Source organism: Canis lupus, chromosome 4 (genome assembly GCF_003254725.2).
Source record: "Canis lupus dingo isolate Sandy chromosome 4, ASM325472v2, whole genome shotgun sequence".
NCBI classification, from domain to species: Eukaryota; Metazoa; Chordata; class Mammalia; order Carnivora; family Canidae; genus Canis; species Canis lupus.
The window spans coordinates 76,514,906-76,540,141 of NC_064246.1; the positions used below are offsets into that span (position 1 = coordinate 76,514,906).

Below are 25,236 nucleotides of genomic sequence, written 5' to 3' on the forward strand. Positions count from 1 at the left end.
ATATGAAAAAGGCTCATGGGGACACCTGCCTGGGTGGCTCAGCGGCTGAGCATCTATTTGCCTTCGGCTCAGGGCGAGATCTGGGAGTCCCAGGATCGAGTCCCCCATCGGGCTCCTTGCAGGGAGCCTGCTTTTCCCTCTGCCTCTCTCATGAATAAATAAATAAAATCTTAAAGAAAAAAAAAAAAGAAAAGAAAAAGGCTCATGCAAATGTATACAGTGCACAGGGGCTGCAAGCCTGGGTCCCGCCAGGCACCAGGCCGGTGCAAAGACCTGACCCCGGCCGAGCCGTAGCAGCTCCGGCGGGGCCTCGCGTGTGGCCCCCGAGGACGCGCCCTAGGCCCTGGGTCTGCGCCAAGCACCCTCCCCAGGGAGCCCCCCAGGCACGCAAAGCGCGCGGGGGGGGGGGGGGGGGCACCAGAGCCGGGGGTCACGGCGGTCACGGGCCCAGGGCGCCGCTCCCACGCGGGGACCTCGCGGCCCGGCCGGGGGGCTACGGGGCTTGGGGCGCCTCTCCGGGGCGCGGGTGGCGGGGCTGGCGCGCAGGGCCTCTCCCGGAGGCACCCAGCCGGGGTGCCGGGGCCCTTCCCAGGCCGCTGGGCCACGTGCGGCTGTGGATTTGGGGAGTTGGTGCCGCCGGAGCCTCCTTATCACCGCTGTACCTGAGGGGTCTCTGCTGGTGGAGCTGAGGTGTGTGCAAGTGCATGCAAGTGCGTGCATGTGCAAGTGCGTGTGCAAGGTGTGCGCGTGCCCGCGCCGGTGCGTTCACACGGGCAGGCGGGCGACCAGGAGAGAGGAAGACCCGCGGGCCGGCGCATGTTGGTGCCAGAGAAGCTGCGCCTATTTTTTTTTTTTTTTAAAGATATTTATTTATTCACGAGAGACCCAGAGAGAGTCTGAGACCCAGGCCGAGGGAGAAGCAGGCCCCATGCAGGGAGCCCGACGCGGGCCTCGATCCCCGGTCTCCAGGGTCACGCCCCGGGCTGCAGGCGGCGCTAACCACTGCGCCCCCCGGGCTGCCCCTTGCCTCCTTCGGACCCTAGTTAGTTGGCACCTTTTGCAGCCTGAATGAGGAGCCCAGCTCAGGTTGCAGGTTTTTCTGGGGAACAATGCTGCAGAGGCTCTGAGGAAATTCCGAATTTAAGACACATTTGGCACATTCACTGTGTCAGCCACAACACGATTCAGTGCGTAGAATTATGGGCACATTGCCCCCAGTGGCACATTACATTTGTGACATAAAAAATGTGCTTCATTCCAATCAGTGAAATTAAGAAAAAAAAAAAAATAGCTTGCAGCATGTTAACAATAACCCCCAAACCTCGATTTGATTGAAAATTTGGAAGAAAGAGTGGTAACAACAGTAGTAACAGCAACAGAAACCCCTAACACATGGGGGGGGGGGCGCCTCCTACACGCTGAGCGCTCTGCTGTGGTTCTTCTCAGCCTTCCCTTGGCAACTCCTCCCAACACCCTTATGGACTTGAAACTATCATTATCCTCATTTTATTGGAGGAAACTGTGCTATGAGAAATGTCCAACAGGGTTATCTGTCTGGCGTACCAACAGTCAACCTGGGATTCTTTCAGTTACGCAGAAGTAGGGCAGCTTAGAGGTTCCAAGATAAAGATGCCCCCTTTCCTTGATATTTCATTCATTACTCATCTCCTGATTAAATACAAAGCTGTTATGGTCTTAGTCCCTTAATTCTGCCCCCAAATTGCTAGGGGAAGAAAAGAGAGTGAGACATTTTCGTCATAAACATTTGCAGTTAGGTGGACTCACACTGTGGCAAGGTCAGCTCTAAGGGAATACAAATAAGATTAGGAAAAAAATATAAGATTTTAGACTTTAGACTTTATTACAGGATGTTTCATAACATCCTGTTGTGTGGCATACATCACATCCACATTAATGCATTTGGAAAAAAAAAAAACACAACACAATCTCAGAACCTTTTGCCTAAAATTATCCAGACAACAGGGGCAGAGCTCTGTTGGGTTTTCATTTTATGTTTTATAATTATTTCTTACTGTTTTGAGTTGGATTTAGATAAACATCTGCATTTCAGCTTATTTGCCTTTCAAATAAAACCTTAAAAAAAAGGGTTCTTAAGGAAGGATTCAGGTTATTTTTAGCAATAAAGAGACAAGAAAATTGTTTTGTGATGCTATTTTTAAACACTTTTAAAAATTTTGTTAAAGCTCCAGTGGTCAGGACAGTGCTAAAGGCAAAAACGTTGCTTTAGAAAACACTTCAGAACATGCTAGAAAAGTTAAAGTCCGAGTCAAGCCCCCGGAGAGGAAAGAAAGTGCTCACATGGCATAATGTCTTTTGAATCTCTTAAGATTATTTTCTAAATGAGACTGTAGGAACAAAATGAAATTATACTTTCCTTGCAGCTAGTTAAGCTTCAAATGGCTAGATGAAAACAATGTTTTCTTTTTTGGACAGTGATGAATTTCTAGTCTATTCCCAAATCAAATACACCCAAAACCTGCTTTATGCACAGAGTAAACTGAGATAGGAATAGAGGTCATTCAAATGGTTTAAATATCATTCTGATTGCCATTTTGCAGGTAACCCTCTCTTGAAATGGTGGATTTTGGTCTTATTTATTTTATTACTTTTAAAGCTATAGTTTGTGAAACTGAATCCCATTGAAGTGCTCACTTATATAATATAGTACGGGAATCAAGGGAAGCTGATCCCAAGAATGGCTCTTTAGTCTAAAAAGCCAATTAGCATATGGGATTTCCATGCAGTTAATGTATTAAGAGTGGTTGCATGACCTAAACTGGCTTAATCGGACTGTCAGACCGAAGGGCATTACCCTTAATTCTTGATTGTGAGAGAGGTTTCTCTGTCTTCTGCTACACAAGAATAAGGAAGTATGTGGTCCCATTTGTCACCAGCAACCATGTTAAAGGCTGAGATTTTAAAATCCCCGGTTGAGTGATTTTGATGCCTCAGGTGGGGGGATGGAGAGACAGAAAGATCCTGAGTTTTTGATCACACCACTTAGGCGTGTGAGTCACTTGAAGCCTGCTTTCCTATGGGCTGTCATGTAAAATGTAATTTTATTTGTTTCTTAATGCAGTTTGAAATGGGATTTACTCTTACCCATAACCCAAAGCATCCTAACACAGGCTGAAAACACTTAGTGAGAAAGCGTACGAAGTAATCAGATCTTTAGGATGCTGAACATGAATTAGTATAGCTTGCTTTTCTGATCGCCTTTCCTCTGTTAATAGGCTTACTTATTGGCTTCCCCTTTACCCCCACTAGCTTAATCACTCCTGAAAATCCTTTAATTCTCTACTTAACCATTCTCAGGTTGGGGATGTGAGTATGGGAGAGGACTGCCCCTAAGCGGTGCAGATTATTTGTGTTAATGAGTGATGTTACTGATTGGAAGGTGTTAATCAAGAGAATGGTTGAGAGGCAGAGAAGAATCTTGGGAGCCACTGCTTTAATTTTTCTGAAACCTTAATTTCTACTCTGCTTCCTCAGAAGTTACAATGTCCCACAGTTTTGAGATGTAATAGAAAAATTTGATAGGATATACCACCATATCTATCCTAGTCTAGAAAATCCACTTCTATAAAACAAATCATTGTATTGTATTGATTAATAAGTTTAAAATTCTCTATGTATCTTTGACTTCAGGCTGATGGATATCACATTAAAAGGGAAAGTATAAAGAACATCATCCAAACCTCTCCCACTTCATCTCACAACTTTACAAAACATTTGGCATGCTCAGATAGAGCTGGGCTAAGTGCATATTTCATTGCCAAGCAATATTCATGAAGATTCTATCCCATGCATTGACTGCCACTTAAGGAATGAAACAGGACTACATAATCAGTTGAATTTAATTCAATCTATTTTGTGCAGCCATGTTCAAGGTTATAACAAGGTATGTAGAATCTTGTATTAAGCTTCGTCATAGAACCTCAAGGCACATTTCCAGGGTAGAAATTTAAGGGAAAAACTATTTTGCTCACAAAACATGTACACAAGAATGTTCCACAGATTGTTTTGTAGATTCAGTTTGATGTACTACTATGGGTGGATTATAAGCCAAAAGATAATCAAGGTTTATCACACTAGCCTACACAAAAGAGAGAAAATATATGGCCACAGTTTTCAACCTGAACACATAAATAAAAACTATAAACGATTCTATGCCTTGGTGTAGAGTGACCAAATGTCAACTTGTAGATAAGAAAACATCCTAAATAAAAACAACCTCAAGTGTTGTACTGGGAAACCTACCAGTTACAGGGTCTGTAACTATTTCACATATTGGGCCAAAGTCACCAAGGTTGTCCTAGGGATATCACCCTTCTATTGGGTGTATCGCTTTGGTCTGGACAGTCTGGAAGGCTGGCACTGACTTTCTTGCTGCTTAAGTGTATTCCTACAATGTGGGTCCAAAAAGAAATCTGATCATAAGTAAAGAAAACGAACATCCAACATGAATAACATAAAAACACATAAATGTAGTCTAGAATAATGTGTTCTTGCCAAAAGTCAAAAACAGTGCTAGGCCTTAGTGGTAAAAGTAAGACCCAGAGGCCTCTCTCTCCAGAAGCTCACAGGTAGGTGATGCTTATAGGTGAGACCCAGATGATCATGCAGAGACTTTGGGAAAGATGCGTTTACAGTTGCATTGAGGTGAAGTAAGGGCTATTAGAGAATCATACAGTGAGAAGTCTAAGCCGAGAGCAGGCCAGCTGAATGAAGGTCAGGGAAAGCTTCTGGGAAAAATAGACTCTTGCCCTTTTTCCCTGAAGATCCAATAAGATTTGGCCACGTGAAGATGATGAGTGGGGCTGCCAGAGGCAGCAACCCGAACGGTTGTCCCAGTGTGCGCCAGCTGAATACTCTACACAGTTTAGGTGTCAACCATTGAGCAAAAGGAGACCCTAATCTGTTGCGTGACTAAAAGACTCAATCCTGACAGAACATCTATCTGTTCATTAGGTAAGTTTCTAAAATGGCATTTTATGAGCAGTCATATTTTATATTAAATACATATTGGAACCAACCTGACATCTTAGCGTAGTATTACCCGTGGCACCTGAGACAACGCCTTGCACAAAAGTGTTAGTAAATGCTTCTTGAATTGAATTGAAATTCTATCATCGGAACCTTAATTTCAGCTGGTCTTCCTCTGTAAAGTGACTTCTTGCTGAATATATTTCTACTGGTCAATCTATGTAAGGCTTTCTGCTGCACACCAAGCTCATTGGTGAAATTGCAGGGATTGGGGGAAGAAACACTGTGAACATACTCTGAGGCATCCTATCAAGAGTAAAACTCTAATAAGCTTTTGGTATGAGTGGCTTTGGCTGTGTGGTTGTTTCTGCGCTGGGGTGGAAGGTCAGAAGCCAAACCTAAAAAATGATTAGATTTTTCTCCATTTCTCCCTACAAATCATGATGTAACCCGAAATTAGTGGCTAGTTTCTATATCCATGTAAACTGTCACTTGGGAGAAGACAAGACATAATCAACTCTGAAAGTCCCATTCATTATCGACCAAGCTGGTCCTACTGGCCTACCATTGGTAGAGCATACATTCTAATGGTGCTGTGTTCCTTCACTTTGTTTTTAAGTTCTGGCTTCATGCTTAGCAATTCTATTACTCTCTCAACATTGTGAATAGAGATTTACCTAATTGTTGGCTAGTAAAGTTCCAGTTTTATTTTGTACTCCTAAATCCTGTAGTCCCTATAGGATTTATCTGGTATAGAGTATGAAGAAAGCATCTATTTCCCCCAAATTGCCAGTGCGTGTCTGTCTTGTCAACCGCTGGCTCTTCTTTCTGCATGGGACACAGGAGGCTTTCGGTAAATATTATAGAATGAATAAATTAATGAATGATGAATCTGAACCTCCCAAATACTCTTGCTGGGTTCCCTTTGGGGACCAGCATTAAGTGGTTGCAAGACTAACTCAAATTACAGTGAATAGCCAGGCCTAAAACTAAAATGCTTTCATGGGGCTGATGATATCTGGTGTTTTGGGCTATCATTAATTGATGATTAATTGTTATGCAAACGTACCGATATAATCATTGAGGGATGAAAAGGAAGGATGTGTTTTCTTGTTTTCTTCCTAGTTGTATTTCTGAATCCTGAGAAATGTGTACATGTTACATATATTATATACATTGCATATCCCCACACTTTATTTTTGGATTTGAGATATATACATTTGAATCTATCCACCCACCTATCTGTATCTATCATCTGAGTATATATACATATACATATATACATACATACATACTAAGCATAAAAAGCATAAGAAAGAGTATTGGCCATCAAAACTGGATTTAACTTTAGCTCTCATAGGTACAGCTGACCCTTGAACAACATGGGTTTGAACTGTGTGGGTCCACTTATACGTGGAGCTTTTGATAAGTAACGTACAGTACTGTGAATGTATTTTCTCTTCCCTAAAATTTTCTTAACAACATATTCTTTTCTCTAGCTTACTTTATTAGAGGAATACAGTATATAATACATATAACATATAAAATATGTGCTAATTGACTCTTTATGTTATTAGTAGGTCAGCAGTAGGCTATTAGCAGTTAAGTTTTGGGGGACTCAAAAGTTATACCCAGATTTTCAGCTGTGTGGGGATGGTGCCCCTGACCCTTACGTTATTCAAGGGTTCAACTGTACTAGCTGTGTGTCCTTGGGCAAGTTGCTTAACGGCTCTGTTTTCCAGTCTTTAAAATCAGGAGGATTGGTCAGAGTATTGATGTGAACGTTACATCCCTATAAGACACTTTGAAGAGTGTCTAGAATATTCTAAGTGCTAAGTGTTAGTTTTTATTGTTACTCTACTCTGTTTTCCCAATCATCTTTCTTATTTTCTTATTTCACAATATTTTTAAAAGAACATAAAGGATTATTTGAATGCAAGCTGAAAAAAATCACTCACTTAGCAAAAAAGCAACTGCTTTATTTATTATAGAAAACATACACGCATAGATACTAAGACTGTAAAAGAAAAAAAACCTCAGAATAACAATGTTTAGTTTATGCTTGAATTTTTAAAAATAAAATATATTGAAAGTGTCAACTCAGAGCCACTTCCTGTTTCCAAACAGAAATTAAGAATTAAAAAATCAAAATGACAGACTTCTTGCTAATCTGCTTAGGAAGGCATAAATTGTTAATCAGGCTCCAGGCAACATTGTTTCATACCAAGTTTAATAAAAAGTCTGCCTGAAGGAAGAAGAGGTCTGGTGGCCCGATTTTGACGCTGGGCAGCTCTGTTTACATGCTTAGCCCTTCTAGCTCTTGGGACACCATGGATAGGGTTTCCTTTGAAATCAGCTCCTTTTGTAGGAGTCAAAATACTAAGAATGATTAGCGTGGGATAGAAAAGTTATATTTTTTTTCCACTGGTGTGAATGAATTTGAAAATGAAATAAATTGGAAAAATATTTATTTAAGAGAATCTTTGGCTGCTTGTATGACAATTTCACTAAGTAAGCTTATTGAGCCCTCACTATGTGCTTATGTTTGCTAGTGATGGTTTCATCTAAGACTGTGATCTGGGGATGGAGAAGTGATATTTTAAAGCCATTTCTCCTTTCTCCCCAGCCTGGATTTATCTATTCCATAAGGCATCTTACATGTGGATCAGGTGGGCTCTTGCTGTGCAGAGAATCAAGTAAAGAATTTTCTAAAAGTCTTGGCATTGTTTTTAGGAGCACTTGTCAATCAGGTAAAACCTAAATTGGAAAGTATTTGACAAGCACAGTATCTTTTTAGCTGGTGGAGCCTCATGGCTGCTTCTTTGGATGGTTGAGTTTAAAAACCTAAATTTCGCTGCTTGCTTTAAAGTCTTTCTTAATAACATTATGGATATTAGTGTGTATTTCCCAATTACAAAGCAGGGCAAGTTTGGCTCTTGTTTTCTGTGATTAGTTTCTCTAATCAGCTATGATGAAAAGATTGTCATATAGAGGAAAAGAAAAGAAGAAAAAAATAAGCCTTTTAAAAACCCATTTTAATTTACTGACAAATTGGGAAAGAAACAGATGTTCTATAAATGTTTGAAACATTCAGGGTGCAAAGCAAACTTCTTGCTCTTCGGGGCCCAATTAATCCAGCATAGCGTTTCAATGATTTCTCCTCTCTCTGTCCACTATGTAAAACTCTTCCATTACATCATGTTAAACGCCATCGCTTGAGAGCATTTTACTCTTAGGTAGCTGTGTTCACCTTCCTATCTTAAATAAAGTAACAGTCCTATATAGTGTTCTGTTTGGTGAGAAAGTGGATGTTCACATGATCACTAGACATCTTGCAGTGTCCTTCCTTCTATTGTGGTCATCTCTAATTTAATTCCATTGTTTTTTAGAACATAAGGTACACACACATTTAAATTCAGTGGGGAGAGATTTTAAGAAAAACAAACCATGGTGCTATTTGGAGAGATATTTTGGAATGTGGCATCCGAGAATTAAAAGCAAACTTGAGGAAGAAAAGCAGGTCTCGTGAGATAAAATTTTTAAATATGAGATCTGTATTTGGCATGCCTGTACTCCTTTCAAAGGTAGTTGACCTGCAGGTAAATATACTTCCTCTGAATACAAAACTTACTGCAGAGTTGTTAGTGTCTCTTTCTGGATCTGGAGGTTTGGGTTCACCTCCTCCTGGTGACACTAAGCAGTAATGGGCTCCTTGGTTCTGCTGTCTTAATTAGGGCCTGCCCCAAATATTTTTTTTGGATAAAAAGGCAGATAAGAGAAAGAGAGTGAAACTGTGGTACTGAAATTTATCATTAGGCCTCCATCATAGAATTCATTCTTTATGAAACGCTGACAAAAATCCCAACTAGATACTTTTAAACAAGTAGTTTAATATGAGAATAATTGTTGGGAGATACAGTTGCTCGACTTGGCTCAAATTAGGATTCAGCAGTAGTACTCCAGTCTTGGTGGATTTTATCATTTTGCATTGGTGATTACTTAGTCTGACCACACCATTTTGATCTGTGTTAAATTAGAACCTGTTGCTAAGGAGAGCTTAGAATATTTTAGTTGAATGTGAAATTGAGCAGTTTCAAACATTTTATAAAATGGATGATAGTAGATTAATGAAACTCTCTTTTTTTAATCCTGCAAAAGAGGTTTAAGCTTTGCAGCTAAAAATACGATAAGCTCATTTTCATGACTGAAATCTACACTATAAGCTAGAAGGCAATTGCTTTTTGAAGTAAAAATGCAAACCTTAAAATACAATGCAGCACCTTAGAAAATTTGTGTTTGTCCACAATTATGTAAAGTTCACTTTTATGGAAAAAAATAGGTATCTTTTTTTGTAATGTGAATGGTTAAATTGAGCTGGGTTTTCTTCAAGTTATCAAATTAGATACGAATTTAAAACTTTATTTTGTTTTCCACGGAATAATCCACTATGTAATTGAGTAGACAAATTCATTGTTGATGACACATTCTGGCCATGAGCTCAGCAAAGCATACTTTTGGAGGACTTCTATATAATCAAGGACTGTATTAGCACTGCAAACATTAGTATTAATCTCTATAAGGTTTAATTAAGGGATCCAAGGATACCTTTTGATTGAATGACTTTTGTTTAGTTTGTCTTTTTGGCTGTCTATTTGGCTTTTAAATATCATTATAATTCCCCTTTACTTTTTATTCATCCAAATAAGGAAGAGAAGTAGGTCAATCATTTTTCAACATGATGTTATTCATTATCTAACTCAGTGGTCCTCAGATTTTTGGATTTCATGGAACATTAACAGTTTCTTTCTTTCTTTCTTTTTTTAAGGGGGTAGAGTTGACATTGGTTTTCTTGCCAGATTTTAATTTTGCTAAGGGAAGAAACTCCAACATAATCTATCCGTACACTTTCATGAAAGAATTGACATTTGAACTCCAAAGAAGTGGGAAGGTCACTGAGTACTTAAATTAAATAAATTGAGATATATAAAAAAAACACAATAGGTTGTCATAATTTTTCATATCCAATCACTGACCAATAAACTATTGCTTTCAAAGATGGACACTTTGGCTAGTCTGGAGAATCACTGACTTTTTTTTTTTTTAAAGATTTTATTTATTTACTCATGAGACACACACACACACACACACACACACACACACACACAGAGGCAGAGACAGGCAGAGGGAGAAGCAGTTTCCATGCAGGGAGCTCGATGTAGGACTCGATCCCGGGTCTCCAGGATCACGCCCTGGGCTGAAGGCGGCGCTAAACCGCTAAACCCCCCCCCCCCCCCCCCCCGGGCTGCCCAGAATCACTGACTTAGATGGAGCTCACTCAAAACAACCATCAGACCATTAAAAATAAAATGCAAACCCAAGTTTTATAATGTGCCCCCTGCCCCAATAGCGATCAAAATTTTGAAGGAAAAAATTAATTCTTTACAACAGGAGCTTTACAAAATGGTACGAAGACACGAAATTTCTAAAGAAGTCTAAATCCTCATTTTCTCTGTAAGTTTCCATGTCTGTTCCTTCACAGCATATTTGTAAAAAATAATATTATAAAGTTCCTCTTTAATTTTTAATGCCATAATTAAATGGTGATTTTAAAAAGCAATATTGCCGAGCAACTAGAAGTTATAAAAGAGAGGGATAGAGATAACTCATTTACTTCTCTGGTCATCATGTATCTCAAATGCAAATGATGGGTGTTGGGTAAAGTTATTTCTGAGCTCCTGTCTGTCTCCCATTCTCTGATTTTATTTGTAATTATCACATTGTTCATGAAAGCTAGATTAACTGCGTGAGTTTCTGAATATTGGCAATAGAAAGAATAGAGAATGGCTCATCAAAGTCAACCATATATGATATTATTATATTGTTAATAGGATGTCTTCTGTCTCTACCTCAACTTTTTTTTAAAAAGATATATTTATTTATGTTAGAGAGCGAGATGGTGAGAGAAAGCATAGAGGAAGGGGCAGAGGGAGAGGGAGAATCTCCAGCAGACTTCACAGCATGGAACATGGAACCAGACAGGGGGCTTAATCTCACAACCCTGAGATCATGACCTGAGCTGAAACCAAGAGCTGGGCACCCAGCCACCTGTGTTCCCTAGGCATCCCCCCCACCCTTTTTTTTGGTGTGAAATTTCACTGGGTAAAGAAATCATTCAGAACAGATATTAAACTGTGATGGTAATGAAATAACAAAATTATGATCATAAAAGAAGAAAGTAATTACTTTTACTTATCATATATGGCCTTACTCGGCTCTACCCACAGTCCTAAATGCTATGTACAGAGTGAGCATATCAAATGCACTGAGAAAGGACTCAAACCTTCAGAGGGTACTGTGCAGGTGGGATGCCCCATCATGAAATGAGTTGTTGTCACTTTTAGCTACCTTCCTCATTCCTCAAATACTCCTCCAACATCTGGCTATTTCTGAAGGCCGGAGAAGATCATCTATTCTCTTACAAAAAGTGCTCAAATGGCTCACATAGTACTTTTTACTACAATTATAAATTGTAAGCATACTTGCAAGTAGTTTCTCAAAACTGAATAACCTACAAACATTTTCCTTAGCCTTAAAATCTGCATCGCTTTGGTCAAAATAGTCAGATCATTCCCATGTACTCTTCTGCTATGCATGTCTCAGAGTGTCACACTAAATTCTAAGATCACAAGTGTTTGTAAATAGCACATTCATTAAATGCTTAGCTCAAGCAGGAATTCCCTGGAAATTCAAACCAAAAAAGGGATAACTGCAAAGGACAGAAGTATAGCATTTTCCTTTGGACTTAGTGTGTAATTGTTACTGTACAGAATGTTATAAAATACTTAGAACAGCGTGTAACATGCAGAAAAGCTCATGAAAAGTTTATTGTCATTTACTTTATAATCACCATTATCTTTTGAATGTATAAAAATTCTGAGCCTAATGGTCAGAATTTTTTATCTTGGCTATCACATATGCATATTATATGTGTGTGTGTGTATGTACAGACATATATATACACACACACATATATGACATACTTGTTAACAGGCATTATGGGGTGGGGGTGGACTCTCTTGCTAGTCTTTCATGATGTACCACATACAGAATCCAAATGGGTGACTTATATTTGATGTGTATCAGTATTACAGACTTTGGTTTGCAGGTGCCCAAAGATCACACGGTATATCTATTTGGCTTGCAGGACAATAAAGATAATAGAAGGAAAAGAGTCTGTATTCTTCAAAGCACTAAGAGAACCTCTTTCTTTGATTCTCCTGAGATTTCAGATCACTTTTTAAAAAATGTACTTCTTTGGTTATTTTATGATTCATGCAGGATCATTTCCTTTAGATGGTGATTTTTTAAAGGACAATTTTCAAATTTGCATTCCGTAATAGAGAAGGATAGTGTTTATAAACATGTTAATGATGTTGCACTTATAAAGTTGAGTTTAATAGTAGCAGGATTTATAAAGTGCAAAATGCACACTGTGTGAAATCAGCAATTTTGATTCTATTTCTATTCTTATGTTTCCTTTTTTTGTACAAATTCACCTCCTCCTCTCTTTTCATTTTACTCGTACACCTCCTCAATTTATTTTTTTCTTGCTGTCTTCTATTCCTGTAACTTATTAGGTCTCCTAAACATCTTTTGGACAGATCTACCAATTTAGGAAATTATAGAAAGAGAAAAACACAGTGCTCTTTCAATATGATCTATGAAGACAAATCGTACCCTGTGGTGGCTACCATGAGATGGTAGCCTCCTCATCTTCATGAGATGCTCTCTTCCACAAGATGCATATGGTAGGTGAAGCTTGGGACCCATGCTGCCCATTTATACTGCACATCAAATTTAATAGTAACATTCTGGCTTTAATTAAACCCTTCCTCTTATAAATCTCAGCAAGGTGATCTGATTAATAGAGGAAATAAGCACCCAACAGTGTTAATATGAAGATATTAAACAGATGAAACAAGGTAATATAATCTGGAATCTGTGGGGATGGGGGACACAGCACCCTCTGCATATGCATCTAATTTACATGTATGCACATGTGCTCAGCATTCTTTCTTCAGTGAGTTTTATTTGTTGGAAGAGTTAAAAATTTCCAGGACAGTACAACTAGATGCTGGCTGTTTCTGGTCCTCTCTGCCCCAACCGTTTTGGCTTTAGTCCATTTTTACCTTTTGTAGTAAATGAAGGTGTACCAGCTTCTTGAATGGTATTTGTACAAATTTCCCCCTCTTATCTTCCTACTTTGCGAGTGATGCGGTTACAAGGACTGTATACACTTGGCTCTACAGTTAATTAGGGACAAGCTGAAGTTCCTCATATGACTGCTTTCAAAAAGGGAGCATTCCTTAGGAATAGGACTTTTAAAATGTAGGCCAGTTATCTTCATAAGAGGAAAGCTCAAACAAAAATATTACTGTTCAGATCCAGGGAAGTGCCTCAACCTCATCTGTCTTCAAAGTAAAATAAAAATCCCATTGGAGAACAAAAAGAGAAATAGAGGAATGAAGAGGAAAAAACCAACCCAAGTCCTACATTTCTGAAATATTTCCTCACTGCTATTATTGGAACAGTGTCACAACTGGGTGCTTGTACACTCTCTCGCTCTGTGTATGTGTGTGTGTGTGTGTGTGTGTGCGCGCGCAAGTTTTACTATTTTTCTTTCAGCAGTGTCCCTATTAGCATGATGTTCTTGGGTCTTTGTATCTAGAATTATTATTTAGAAAAAAAATTTTAGACCAGAGGAGGTTTGATTATCTACATTTTCACCTTTTTGTGAAGCAAATAAGGTAAGCTCAGTAGACACTAGCTAGGCTGAAACACTATTAAAAATGCCATTCAGACTGAGTCACTGTTCGTTATTTTTATAAGCGAGACCCTAATTCTGATCAACCCCAAAGAATGGGCTGCAGTGACTAAGCAAGCAGCACAAGGCAACCGGCTTCTGCCGGATGTTATCTCATTTGGAACACATTTCAAACTTTAGAACAGATTTTTAAATTGGAAGTTGAAACCTGCAGACTGTCAGCAGAAGAAGCTGATTCACCCCTAGAGAACTTACTTTAAGTCCCAGGCAGAGTTTTCTAAGCAGTAGGTTACCGAACAGGTGTTGTGGTGCATCAAAGAAAGAAATAAAAACACCTCACGGAATAAAGGTGATACATGCGTCCAAACAAGATTTGGACTTTTAATATATTCTTATTTGAATGGGGGATTCCTTTAATTTAGAAGTCTTTAAGTTCAATACACTAGTGAATGTTTATGGATCTCAGAAAGGCTAATTGATTTTTTTTAAGCAAATATTTCTTTGGTGGTGGTGGGGGTTCTTTGCATGGAACTTTTTGCGTCATAACTATAATGCTTATTCTTATTATTGGATACATTTGAAGGAAGGCAAAACAGTCTTGGTAAGGCCAGGCAGGAATGAGGAAAATCTTATACTGATGGTGGTGAATTCTTCATTAATTGGCTAATGCTTTCGTTTGGAATCATAGAAAAGTTACCGAAAGCCTAGATAACCAGAAAACTGTGCGGATACTCCTGAGTTCCTCAAATTAGAGGAACTACACACACGGTAGCAAAAATAATGATTTTTTAACCTGGCATAGATGTCAAGGCAGTACCTGGAGGACATTAACTCATCTATGAAGAAAAAGCTGTTATACACGTATTATCTTAGATCACAAAATCCGTGATGCCACGGAGCTACAGGGAGAAATGCATGGAGTGACCCACTAGAGGTCCCTTCCAACTAAAAAAAGTTTCGATAGTTCAAAGGATGCAGCCTTAGTGAGTTGGCATTCATGACTGCAAAGCAAGTAAGGGCCAGAAGGGGGGACCACACGTTTCATTTCCTTAGGAAGACACAGGGTTTTATCCAGAATATTTGTCACATTTTCTTTTTAAAATCCCTATGTGGGACACTCACTTAGTTAGCTTTAATTAGATATTCAGAACTTGTTGTTCTAGCTTATTGATACATTTGCCAAAAGGAATTATCTTTTGATGTCCTGGAACTGTACTTGCGCTTTCTAGAAATTTTCTCTGTGTCAGGTTTCTCAGAGCAGTATTTTGCAAGACAGACTTTTTTTTCTTAAAAAATGAAGAGTGCCTTAAAGTGAGTTTTTACTTGCAAAGCTGATGGAAGTGGTGGGTGGAGGAGGTAAGGTGCATGTTTTCTGATAGCAGGCAACTTGGTTGAAAATGATTTTGTTTCTATACATTATCTTTGCAAAGTTAGCATTAAGAAACGTAATTGCAATAAATTGATTTAAAAGCCAGATAGTAAAGGGACTCAAAGTCCCTATAGAGAATCCAGTCTGTCACTTATAATGGCAGTAAAAGATAATTTTTAGACAAGTACAGTAGAACTAAACCATGCCATTTTCCTTAAAAAATGTGCTGCTGCTTCTCATGTTTTTCTGAAGAAATTGGTTACTTCCTCTGCTACAAAAGTATGCCATGAACCATCAAAATAGGTAGAAAAGATATGCCTTTTATTTTCCCCCAATACCATTTTAATTAGAACATACCAAAGAACAAAAGGGAGATACAATCCCTGTGCAATTCTATTTTCCAGTAAATTGTTGGATTTCTTTTAAGTTTCTGAGCTCTGCATTGAAAACCTGGCCTCTGGCATAAACTTTGCCCTCTTCCTTTTGACATAATGAAGACATCTGCTTGATCATATCCCCTGTCTTCACACAACTTAACTCTCCGAGTCTCTCCAATAAGCAAACACAGAGCCATGCAAGTGCTATTACACAAAGGATGACACTCGAGCTAAACTGGAGGAAATATTTTTTTTTCCCTCCAGGGTAGAATCCTAAAGGTTTTCCTTTTCAGGTAAACGTGTCAGCAAGAAAAAAAAAAAAAAAAAAGGAAATAAGCAATCCTTGGCTTCCATGTGTATGAGCATATCTGTTATTCATTCTTAGAAGAGTTGAACATTTTCTAGGTATATCTCTGTGCTCCTTTTCTGACACAGAGAGGAGTTTATTATCCCCCCCCCCAGATAATAAGCAGAAAGCCCATATTTCGGGTGTGCGCCCCTCCAGAGCCCCCAAACGTGTACACAACCAGCCACTCCAGCAATATTCCAGATGGGGGGGAAAAAAAACCTCCTCTTTCCCACTTTAGGGGCTTCAGCAAGTCAAAGTGAAGACTGGCAGGGACAACCAGGGGTGATGTACTTCTACAGTGGGAATAGCATAGTTAAGATGGCTTGACCAAAAAAAAAAAAAAAAAAAAAAGGAAAACGAAAGAGACAGAGAGAAACGTGTGACTCTTCCACACGATTAAACTTCTTGGTACTTGCGTTTTCTCAGTAGTTAACTCCGGTGAACAGCCCTTTGCACTAACAAGGACCTGCGTGTGACTCCCCATAAAATATGGATTTCATTGCAGCAGCGACGGCACCTCGGAGCCGCGAGCTGACCTCCCCGGCAGCCTCCGCCGCCCGAGCTCCCGCGACCCCGCCGGGAGAACACCCACCTCCGGGGGCGCCCCCAGCTCGGGGCAGCGCAGGGCCCGCCGCAGCACGAGATGCCGGGTGCACACGGGGGTGCCCTCTGCCCGCCTCGGACCCTGCAGCGCGGCTCCGCTCCGCAACCCGAGCGGGGGGGGGTGGGGTGGGGGGGCGCCCCAGGAGCTGCGCCGCCCGCAGGACTCTGCCCCGGACTCCGCCGCGCCCGGGCACCAGCTCCCCGCGCCTCCCTGGGCTCCGCGCCGGGTCGCCCCCGCGGCTCAAGTTTCCCTGATCCGGAGCGTTCAGGAGTTCGCAAGCGAAACCTGATTTTCTGCTCCCCCCACCCCCCACCCCCCATCGCAAACCCCACAAAGGCAAGAAACGTAACTCAGCCGAGCGGCCTCCGCACCGAGCCCCGGGAGGGGGCAGGTGGGGACCCACCGAGCCCCCCGCGGCCCCGCGGGTCCTGCCCGCCCGGCGCCCTGGGAGCGGCGCCGCCAACTTGGCAGACGCGGGGGCTCCGCGGCCCGGCCCCGGCCCCGAGGCCGAGCTCCCCGGGACCCGCGCCCGCCCCGACCCGCGCCGCCGGGCTGAGCATCCCCGGACGCCCGCGCCCGGCGGCGGACGGGCTCCCGCGCTGATTGGCTTCCAAAGACGCTACAGAATTAAAAAAAAAAAAAAGAAAGAAAGAAAGAAAAAGAAAGAAAGAAAGAAAAGGGAGGAAAAAAAAAGAGAGCGAGCGAGCGAGCGAGGCATCAGCAGCCGCAGCCCCGAGCGCCGGCGGGGACCCACCTGGCTCGCCCCGGCCCGGGCCGCCGCCGCCGCCGCCGCCGCCGCCGCCTCGCTGCTCCCGCGGCCCCGGGCTCCGTCCGCCGTCCTCGCCGCCGCGCCCCGAACTGCAGCTCGCGGGCTGGAAGGTGACGGGCTCGGGAGAGCGGAGCCGGCCCTCGTGGGCACACACTGATTTGCAAGTGAATGAAGTGGGAGGGAGCGCGGAGGGGAGGACTCCGCCGGAGAGGCCCTGCCCCCTCCCCCCGACAGAAGGGCTCCCTGTGTCTCCAGTCCCGAGCCATCGGCTCCCGGGAACGCCCCCGGCCCAGGCTTCCCTTTCCTTCCCTCCCTTATTTTAGGGGGTGGGGGGTGGGGGGGTTAAAACAGAACTTGTGCGACTCCGTCTGCCTCCTCCTTTATGCACCTTGTGCTATTGCAAGAGTCGGATGTTCTTTTTTTTTTTTTTTCCCCCCTTTTTTTCCGACCGAGCACTTGCAATTTCCAGGGACGCAGGAGCTCTGCTCAGGGCTTGCACCCTGCACACCACCCCGGCCTCCCGAGACCCGGGGCCCTTCCGCACAACCTGAGCAGGCTTCCCCGGACACGTCTGACTGTGTCTTGCCTTCCCTCCTGCCAGGGAGACCGTTTTATTTTTTATTTTATTTTATTTATTTATTTATTTTTTTGCACAATCCTGTGATCCCTGTTACTCTCCCCCGGAGTGAGCATCCTCCAGATGTTGTAGCATGAAGCCCTGCTTCCCCGGGGCTCGCAGGAACACTGGAAACCCAAACCCCCAGGCTGGCCGATGACCCGGGGCTGGTTGCATCTTTCTAACGGAATTAATCCAAGGATACAAAAGACTTGCGGAAGAGGGGCGTGTGTGATGATATTCAAGGTCTGCCTAAGGGTTGAAGATCTTTCAGGAAAGTTCCTGCGGCAGGGTGACCTCTAAATTAGACTCATTGCTACACCTAGCAGTCGGAACAGCTCTATTCACAGTTACAGAAAAGTAATTTCTGGTATTAGCTGTAAAAATCTTTAAGCACGCCAAAGGACTATTAAGCGAGAGTTACGGTTCTCTACATAGGAGATGTAGACATGAGAAAGCCAGGGACTGTCGGATTAGGAAAATTAAATCTAATTACCACAGTGATTGCACCCAGAGTCAGCAGCATCCCAAGCCAGCTGTTTGTGTAAGCTGCAAGTTCAAGGGGGGTGGGGGGGTTTCCATTGCATGGTGCTCTAAAAACAAAATCCGGGGGGCTACTTTGGCTCCTGAGTAATTACACTGTTTGCAGGCCGGTCTCCTTCCCAACTGAGCTCTTACTAGAAAATCTTTTGTTTCACTAATAGAAGTTCAGGCATTTGGATAAAGCCAAAATCAAAGTACTTCCTCTAGGCAGCCAGTGCTTCAAAGAAGTATGCATGGAATGGTTTTAGCACAGATGTTCCACACATGGAAGATGGAAAGACTCTGAATTTCTTTCTTGAAAAGATCTTCCCTTAACGAAGAATTGCCACCAATTTACAAAGAAAGACTGAACATTTTCTCTTCATGCAGCTATTTAAATTATTGTGGAGAAAGGATAGGCGAGAGGAAATCTGCTTTTGATTCATGGTTCATTCCTCAGATTATGAATTTCTTATATATTTAATGGGAAATACTAGCTCTTTATGTTCGTATAGTCCTTTATAGATTACAGAGTGCTTTCATAGACTATTTTATTTAATTCTTCTTTCTGCAAGTGGTATGATTTTTCCTCATCAGGACGGAGGAAATAGATTGATGAAGAGATCACACAGGTTAAGTAACATGTCTAAGGCAATATAACTGGTAAGCAGAAGAGGAAGACATATTCCTGGTAAAATTGTGCGCAGGTGTATATGTATACATATAAGATACGCATCCTGTCTTTAATTTATATGTAATATAGAGGATTATGTACTTATAAGTATGCCAATAAAAATAAGTCATATTTTAAGACTATCCTTTATGGAAAGATATGCAAATTAACTAATTTTGATGGTAAAAGTGGGGTAATAGTGGGGTTGATGTTCTACTCGTTGAACAAGTTAATATCTCACAAAGGAAATCTCTAATTGTTTGCAATATTCTATTCTTCAAACCCCATTAAGCTACATGTCAAAAGTGGTTAAAACAACTATTTTTTAACTTTAGAATGGATAAATAATCAACTTGCTTCTGAACACTTTAAGTGGCAGCTTTGAGTCACATGAAGGATGGTATTTTTATACTAAAAAGGGTTTTTGTGTGATTCTTGAGGATCTCTCGTCACATTTATCACAATCATCATTAATTTTCAATTACTGATATTAATATGGATGTAAATATCCATAATTTATCCCAATTTCAGAGATGAAAGAACTAAGGTTAAATGGTTAGTTACCTGGTGTCATATAAGTGCTGTTTCCGATTCATTCTCGGGCACACCAAAGCATGGTGACAAGTCACAGAAGCTAACTAGAGACAGTTAAACAAATGTGGGGAGCGTCTCTGCTATCATCATGTGGGCTCTTTTTCTGAAATGTGAGTGGCAATTCTGCAGGGCCCCTGGAAAGGCCTCGACGCAGACACTCAGGAGCTACCAGCACTCTGCTTCTACTGCTACTTTTTTCTCCTCACTGCATTCTATACTTCTGGATGCGTGGCCTGGCGCTGGGGCAGGGGGAGGCAGCAGGATTACCTACACGCTGGGTCCCCTCGAAGCTAGGGAATGTCCTTGTGAACTGGAAGACATCCCTAAAAATGTCTTCTTTCTTTCTTTTTTTTTAAGATTTTATTTATTCATTCACGAGAGACACACAGAGAGGCAGAGACACAGGCAGAGGGAGAAGCAGGCTCCCTGCAGGGAGCCCGATGTGGGATTTGATCCCAGGATCCTGGGATCACAACCTGAGCCAAAGGCAGATGCTCAACCACTGAGCCACCCAGGCGTCCCTAAAAATGTCCCATTTCACATACTCTCTTGTTTAGTAATTCGGTACAGCTGAAGTATCTCATCAGCTTTTAGGTTACTTCATTATTTTATATGCTTCAGTCAAAATTGCTTGTACTTCTTCCCTTTACAGCTTGCAAAGTTTCAATTTAAAAAAAAGAAAACTCCTTCATAGACCATTACTAGGGATATTAATTTTGATGACGGATTTTTCAACTTCCACTAAATCTCTCTTCAGATGATTAAGAGGCCATCTTATCCTTATAATGGGGATGCATATAAATAAATAATTACAAGTTCTCTGACTTTCTTTTCAATAATATACATCTGTATGCAATGATTATCTGGTAAAAACATTTTCATGATCATCAACAATTATTCTTGATTAGAAGAAAAAGTTCACTTTTAAAACCATGCGCCTAATTAAGAACCTTGGCAAGAGTGGATGTGTTTCAACCAATCCAAATCTTCCATCTAAAATTTACCTTGAGTGTGTTGCTACTAGAAAAAATGCACATGTTATAATGCTTATTACTTAATACCACGGTGTGCATAAGTGAAGAGATTTCACTGAGGAACGAATACCTAGGCCTTCGCTCTGCCCTGTGTGTATATGTGCACACGAGCGTGCACAGAGGCCGCTCCCCCATTCCCCGCCCCAGCAGTGTTTAAGGGGGATAAAAGATTTAACCACTCTGGGTATTATTGAACTGAAACAAGGAGACAGGAAACCTCAATGGAATTCCCCTTTTGTAAGAGCCATAGACATCTCAATACAAGCTAAAATAAATTCACACAAATTTCATGTGCTTATCCAGGTTTTCTACTCCTGGGAGAGGTTCCAATACTGTATTTAAAATGGGTTGGATCCCAGGATGCATTAAGACATTTCCCTCTTGATCATTATATTTGACTCATCACTATAGGTAGATTACGCTAGCCGGGAGACTTCCAAATGTGATAAATGCACAGCGACACAGTGTTATTGACCTACCCAAGGTGTTTTAGTGCTCTGGGAATTTCAGGGTCAGTAGAGTGGACTTCAACTTTTTGCTAAATTCTTTTTACATCTTATTCATGGCTTTGTGGCAGAGTCTAAACTTGCCTGATCAGATGTGTACAATCCAAGTTTGGTGGATTGTACCACGTCAATGAAGGGACATGTCCTTGTTTCAAAAAAAAAAAAAAAAAAAAAAAGACCCATTAAGAGTAAGTCACAGTGTATTTCCTTAAATAATTGTTGTAGACCAGGATGAATTGAAAATCCTATACTTGCATCCGGAGGGTAAAATAATTTCTTTCTCTTGCTAATTCTTCTCTCAAATATAGAAGCACTTGATGGGAGTAGTGGCAGGCTGGAGTAGGAAAAACAATATAATAACATATGTTCAAAAATATTTTGGGATTTTATAGATCTTTGAGAGCATTAAAATTTTATAAAGTTTGTCAAAAAGAAGACAAGGACAAAGACCAGAAGATGATTATCCTCTGTACTAGTATAAATGTTCTTTTTAGAATAGATCAGACTTCACCTAGAGCCTTCTTTTCCCCCTTAGGTACCACACTTAAATCCCCTCTTTCTCTTTTTGCCCCTTCTCGTGTGTTTCCGTTGTCCTCTGTAAAATACCTGTAGTACTTTAGCTCGACCTCATTGTTTACATATTCTTTTCATCTACGAGACTGGATGTCATTGAATTAATGAAGGTAGAGCTCTTGTCTGTTTTGGTCATCATTTTATCTCCTGGAGCTTGGAAGAGTGCTTGGTACCTGCATGTGTAAATAAGTTAGCGATACAGACAAAGTAAAATGGATTTGGTGGACAGAATCTAGAGGTGACAGATGGACTTTAGACCATGTTTATGAACAAAAGGTAATAAGACTGGAAAAGGGAAGGTTCGAGCAGGCCATGAGCACTCTTCAAGTACTTGAATGGTGCTGTGGGAGAAAATTAGACTGGCTTTTCTGTGATGGAAGCTTCCATTAATATCAACTGGTGGAGCCACTGGAAGATACTGCATTTCACTGATGATAAGACACCCATATTTTCATATGTTAACATGTCTGAAATTATGATGCTTCTTACAATCGACACGATAAGGAAGCATCATGTCATGGTATAATTGGCAGTATCTTTTCTTAATGACACATAAAATAATGGTGCAACTTACTACCATTGGCATCTTAGATCTGATGACATGCAGATGGTAGGTTTCAGCTTAACATATGGAAGAATTTTCAAACTATTAGTGCTGTTCAAGATGAAAGGTACTGGCAGCTTCCGGATAGAGATGAAGGCATTCAATCACAGACTACACAAACACTTGTCATAAATGAGCTCAAGCATCAAATTTGGGTTTGTATGATCTTCTACATCTTTGGTAAACTTGAGTTGCTTGAATTTTGATCCAGCTCTCTTAGATTATAGATAAGAAAATAAGATCACAAAGATGAGAAAATAAGATCACAAAGGTTACATGCTTTGTCCAAAGTCACACATCTCTTTAGAGGCCAAGACTGGACTATCCATGCCTCCTACTTTCTAATATGACTATATTTTCATTTAATGCTTATCCTTGTTTTCTCTTCAGGCTTAATGTATAGAAAATGAGATATAATATTTTGATAAAAGCAGCGATTAGCACTTACTACATGCATATGATATGACATTTCTTTACAAGTATTATTTCATTTAATCCATCTGATACCCTATGTGCTAGGTGTTATTATTCTTGTTTTCAGATGAGGAAATTGAGCAATGGGAGGTAGAAAAATTTGTTCAAGGTCACATAGCTAAAATGAGTCAGATTGAGATTCAAACACACATTTAAAGTGAGTTCCTGTACTCTGAATCACTATATAGGGACTTAACAGATTCACAGAATTTATTGCGTAATCTATACGCAGTGATGTGCAAATCAAAATCTGCCATAGTCCAAAATTTTTTATTTTAAGATAAACATGGTTTGGATGTTACACTATTATCTTCTTTATTATTTGCCTGAAGATATCTGGATAATGGTTTCAGTTCTCCACTGCATTTATGTACAAAACAAAACCTTAAGTGCTTTCATTAAATTTTAGGGCTAGCAGGAAGCAAAGAAAATGTGGTTTTATTCTTTGCCGTGTGTACCCAACCCATGCCTACTTCTACTCTCTTCCTATCTGGAAGTACCCTAACGTTGAGGAAAATCAGTGTTTAACTGATTTCCTGACCTCTATTTCTTATTCATTGTGGGCCCTTGGCCATCTCTGTAAAGATGTGTTGAATCTTACGGGTCTTTTCTGTGGAAAAGCTCTCTTTGTGTGCCTCAGGATCAGTCTTTATTTCTCAAAAAGGAATTCTTCATAGAGGATGCAAGCAGAATCCTTGGTCACAGCTGAGGTCTTCTCATTGCCCCCTGGGAATCTATACTTACTAGCTCTCTTATAAGGAAAAATAAAACGAGAAAAAGCTGCCCAGTGTCAATTGATGAAGAAAATTTTTAAAGGACCTTAGTTAGGTTCATTTTGAGGGTACCTTTTTAGACTTCGTAATATTCAAAATTGTAAAAGAAAATTCTCATATATTTATGAGTTACTGAGAAATTATGTAGTCTTGACCAACCCTTTGTCTCTTGGCCTTAATTTATTTATCTGTAAGATGAAGGTGTTGATACAGTTTTCTACTCTAGTGGTTTCTGCAGTCGTTTCACTACATGTTGCTGTTTTGTTTGTGGCCACTAGGGGGACAGAGAACAGACCTTTCTTTTGAAAAACTACTAATTTATGATAATGGTCTCGCAGAACAACCATAGGGAAAGCGGATTTTTCTTAGTGAGACATCGAATGTTTTAAAATGCCTTTTATTGATTGTTATTAAACTGTGTTATGAACTAGTACTTCTTCGTAAAATCCGGGGATTTTTGGAAAACCATTTTAGTAGTCTCTCTTTATCTGTGGGAGCTGTGTTCCAAGATCCTTAGTGGATGCCTAAAGCCACAGATTGTACTGAACCCTAAATATACTATGTTTTTCCTATACATACATACCTATGATAAAGTTTAATTTCTAAATTAGGCAGTAAGAAAATAGTAGCTGGTAATAGTTTCTAATAATAACAATAGTACATAATAACAAAATAGAACAAATATAAAAGTATCCTGTAATAAAAGTTACGTGAATGTGGTCTTTCTCTCAAAATATCTTATTGTACTGTATCCATCCTTCTTCTTGTGATGATATGAAAAGAGAGGATGCCTATGTGATGAGATGAAGTGAGGTGAATGACTCGGCATTGTGACATAGTGTTAGGCTACTATCGACTTTCTGGCAGTACGTCAGAAGGAGGATCATCTGCTTCTGGACTGCGTTGACTGTGGGTAAGTGAAACCATGGAAAGCAAAATCTCAGATAAGGGAGAAACTACTGTATTACTATTTCTGTAACCAGTAAAGTCTTTTAAGAATAATCATGTATCTCCATGAACATTACCACGTAGGAGATTTCACTAAGTTCATTAAAACTATGAGCTTTTTGAAAAGTATCACAAGCCACAACATTGTAGGAATGGAGATACAGACACTTAAAGGATATTTAAAAAATTTTTTTTCACTTAAAGGATATTTTGAAAAATTTTAGTAGTTATCAGAGTTGGTAGTAATTAGTTAATATTTTCAGAAACTAAAACAATACAAATAAGAAATTTCCAATTGCAAAGTTGAAAGGAAACTCAATGTTTTGTAACTGAAAAAGGTCCGTAGTATATAATAATCTTTAAAAGCAATTTAGTAGCTAATATTTATTGAACACTTACTACACGTCACCCAATGCATTAAAAGCTTTTATTTGTCCAATTTTTTGGGGGTACCACATACAAGTGAAATCATATGGTATTTGTCTTTCTCTGTTTGACTTCACTTAGCATAGTACCTTCTAGATACATCCATGTTATCACAAATATCAAGATTTCATTTTTTATGGCTAATATTCCATTGTATATATACCGCATCTTCTTTGTCCATCCATCTATTGATG

At 40.4% G+C, this 25,236-nt stretch overlaps 1 protein-coding gene across 1 annotated transcript in view; it reads right to left on the minus strand.

The window, feature by feature from the left end:
* Positions 1 to 17,474, minus strand: part of CDH6 (cadherin 6) — a 123,590-nt gene extending 106,116 nt beyond the window's left edge. Inside the window, exon 1 of the mRNA XM_025436254.3 lies at positions 17,285 to 17,474. The gene's annotated coding sequence lies outside the window, so the exon portion shown is untranslated. The remainder of the gene's footprint in view (positions 1 to 17,284) is intronic.
* Between the last annotated feature and the right edge of the window lie 7,762 nt (positions 17,475 to 25,236).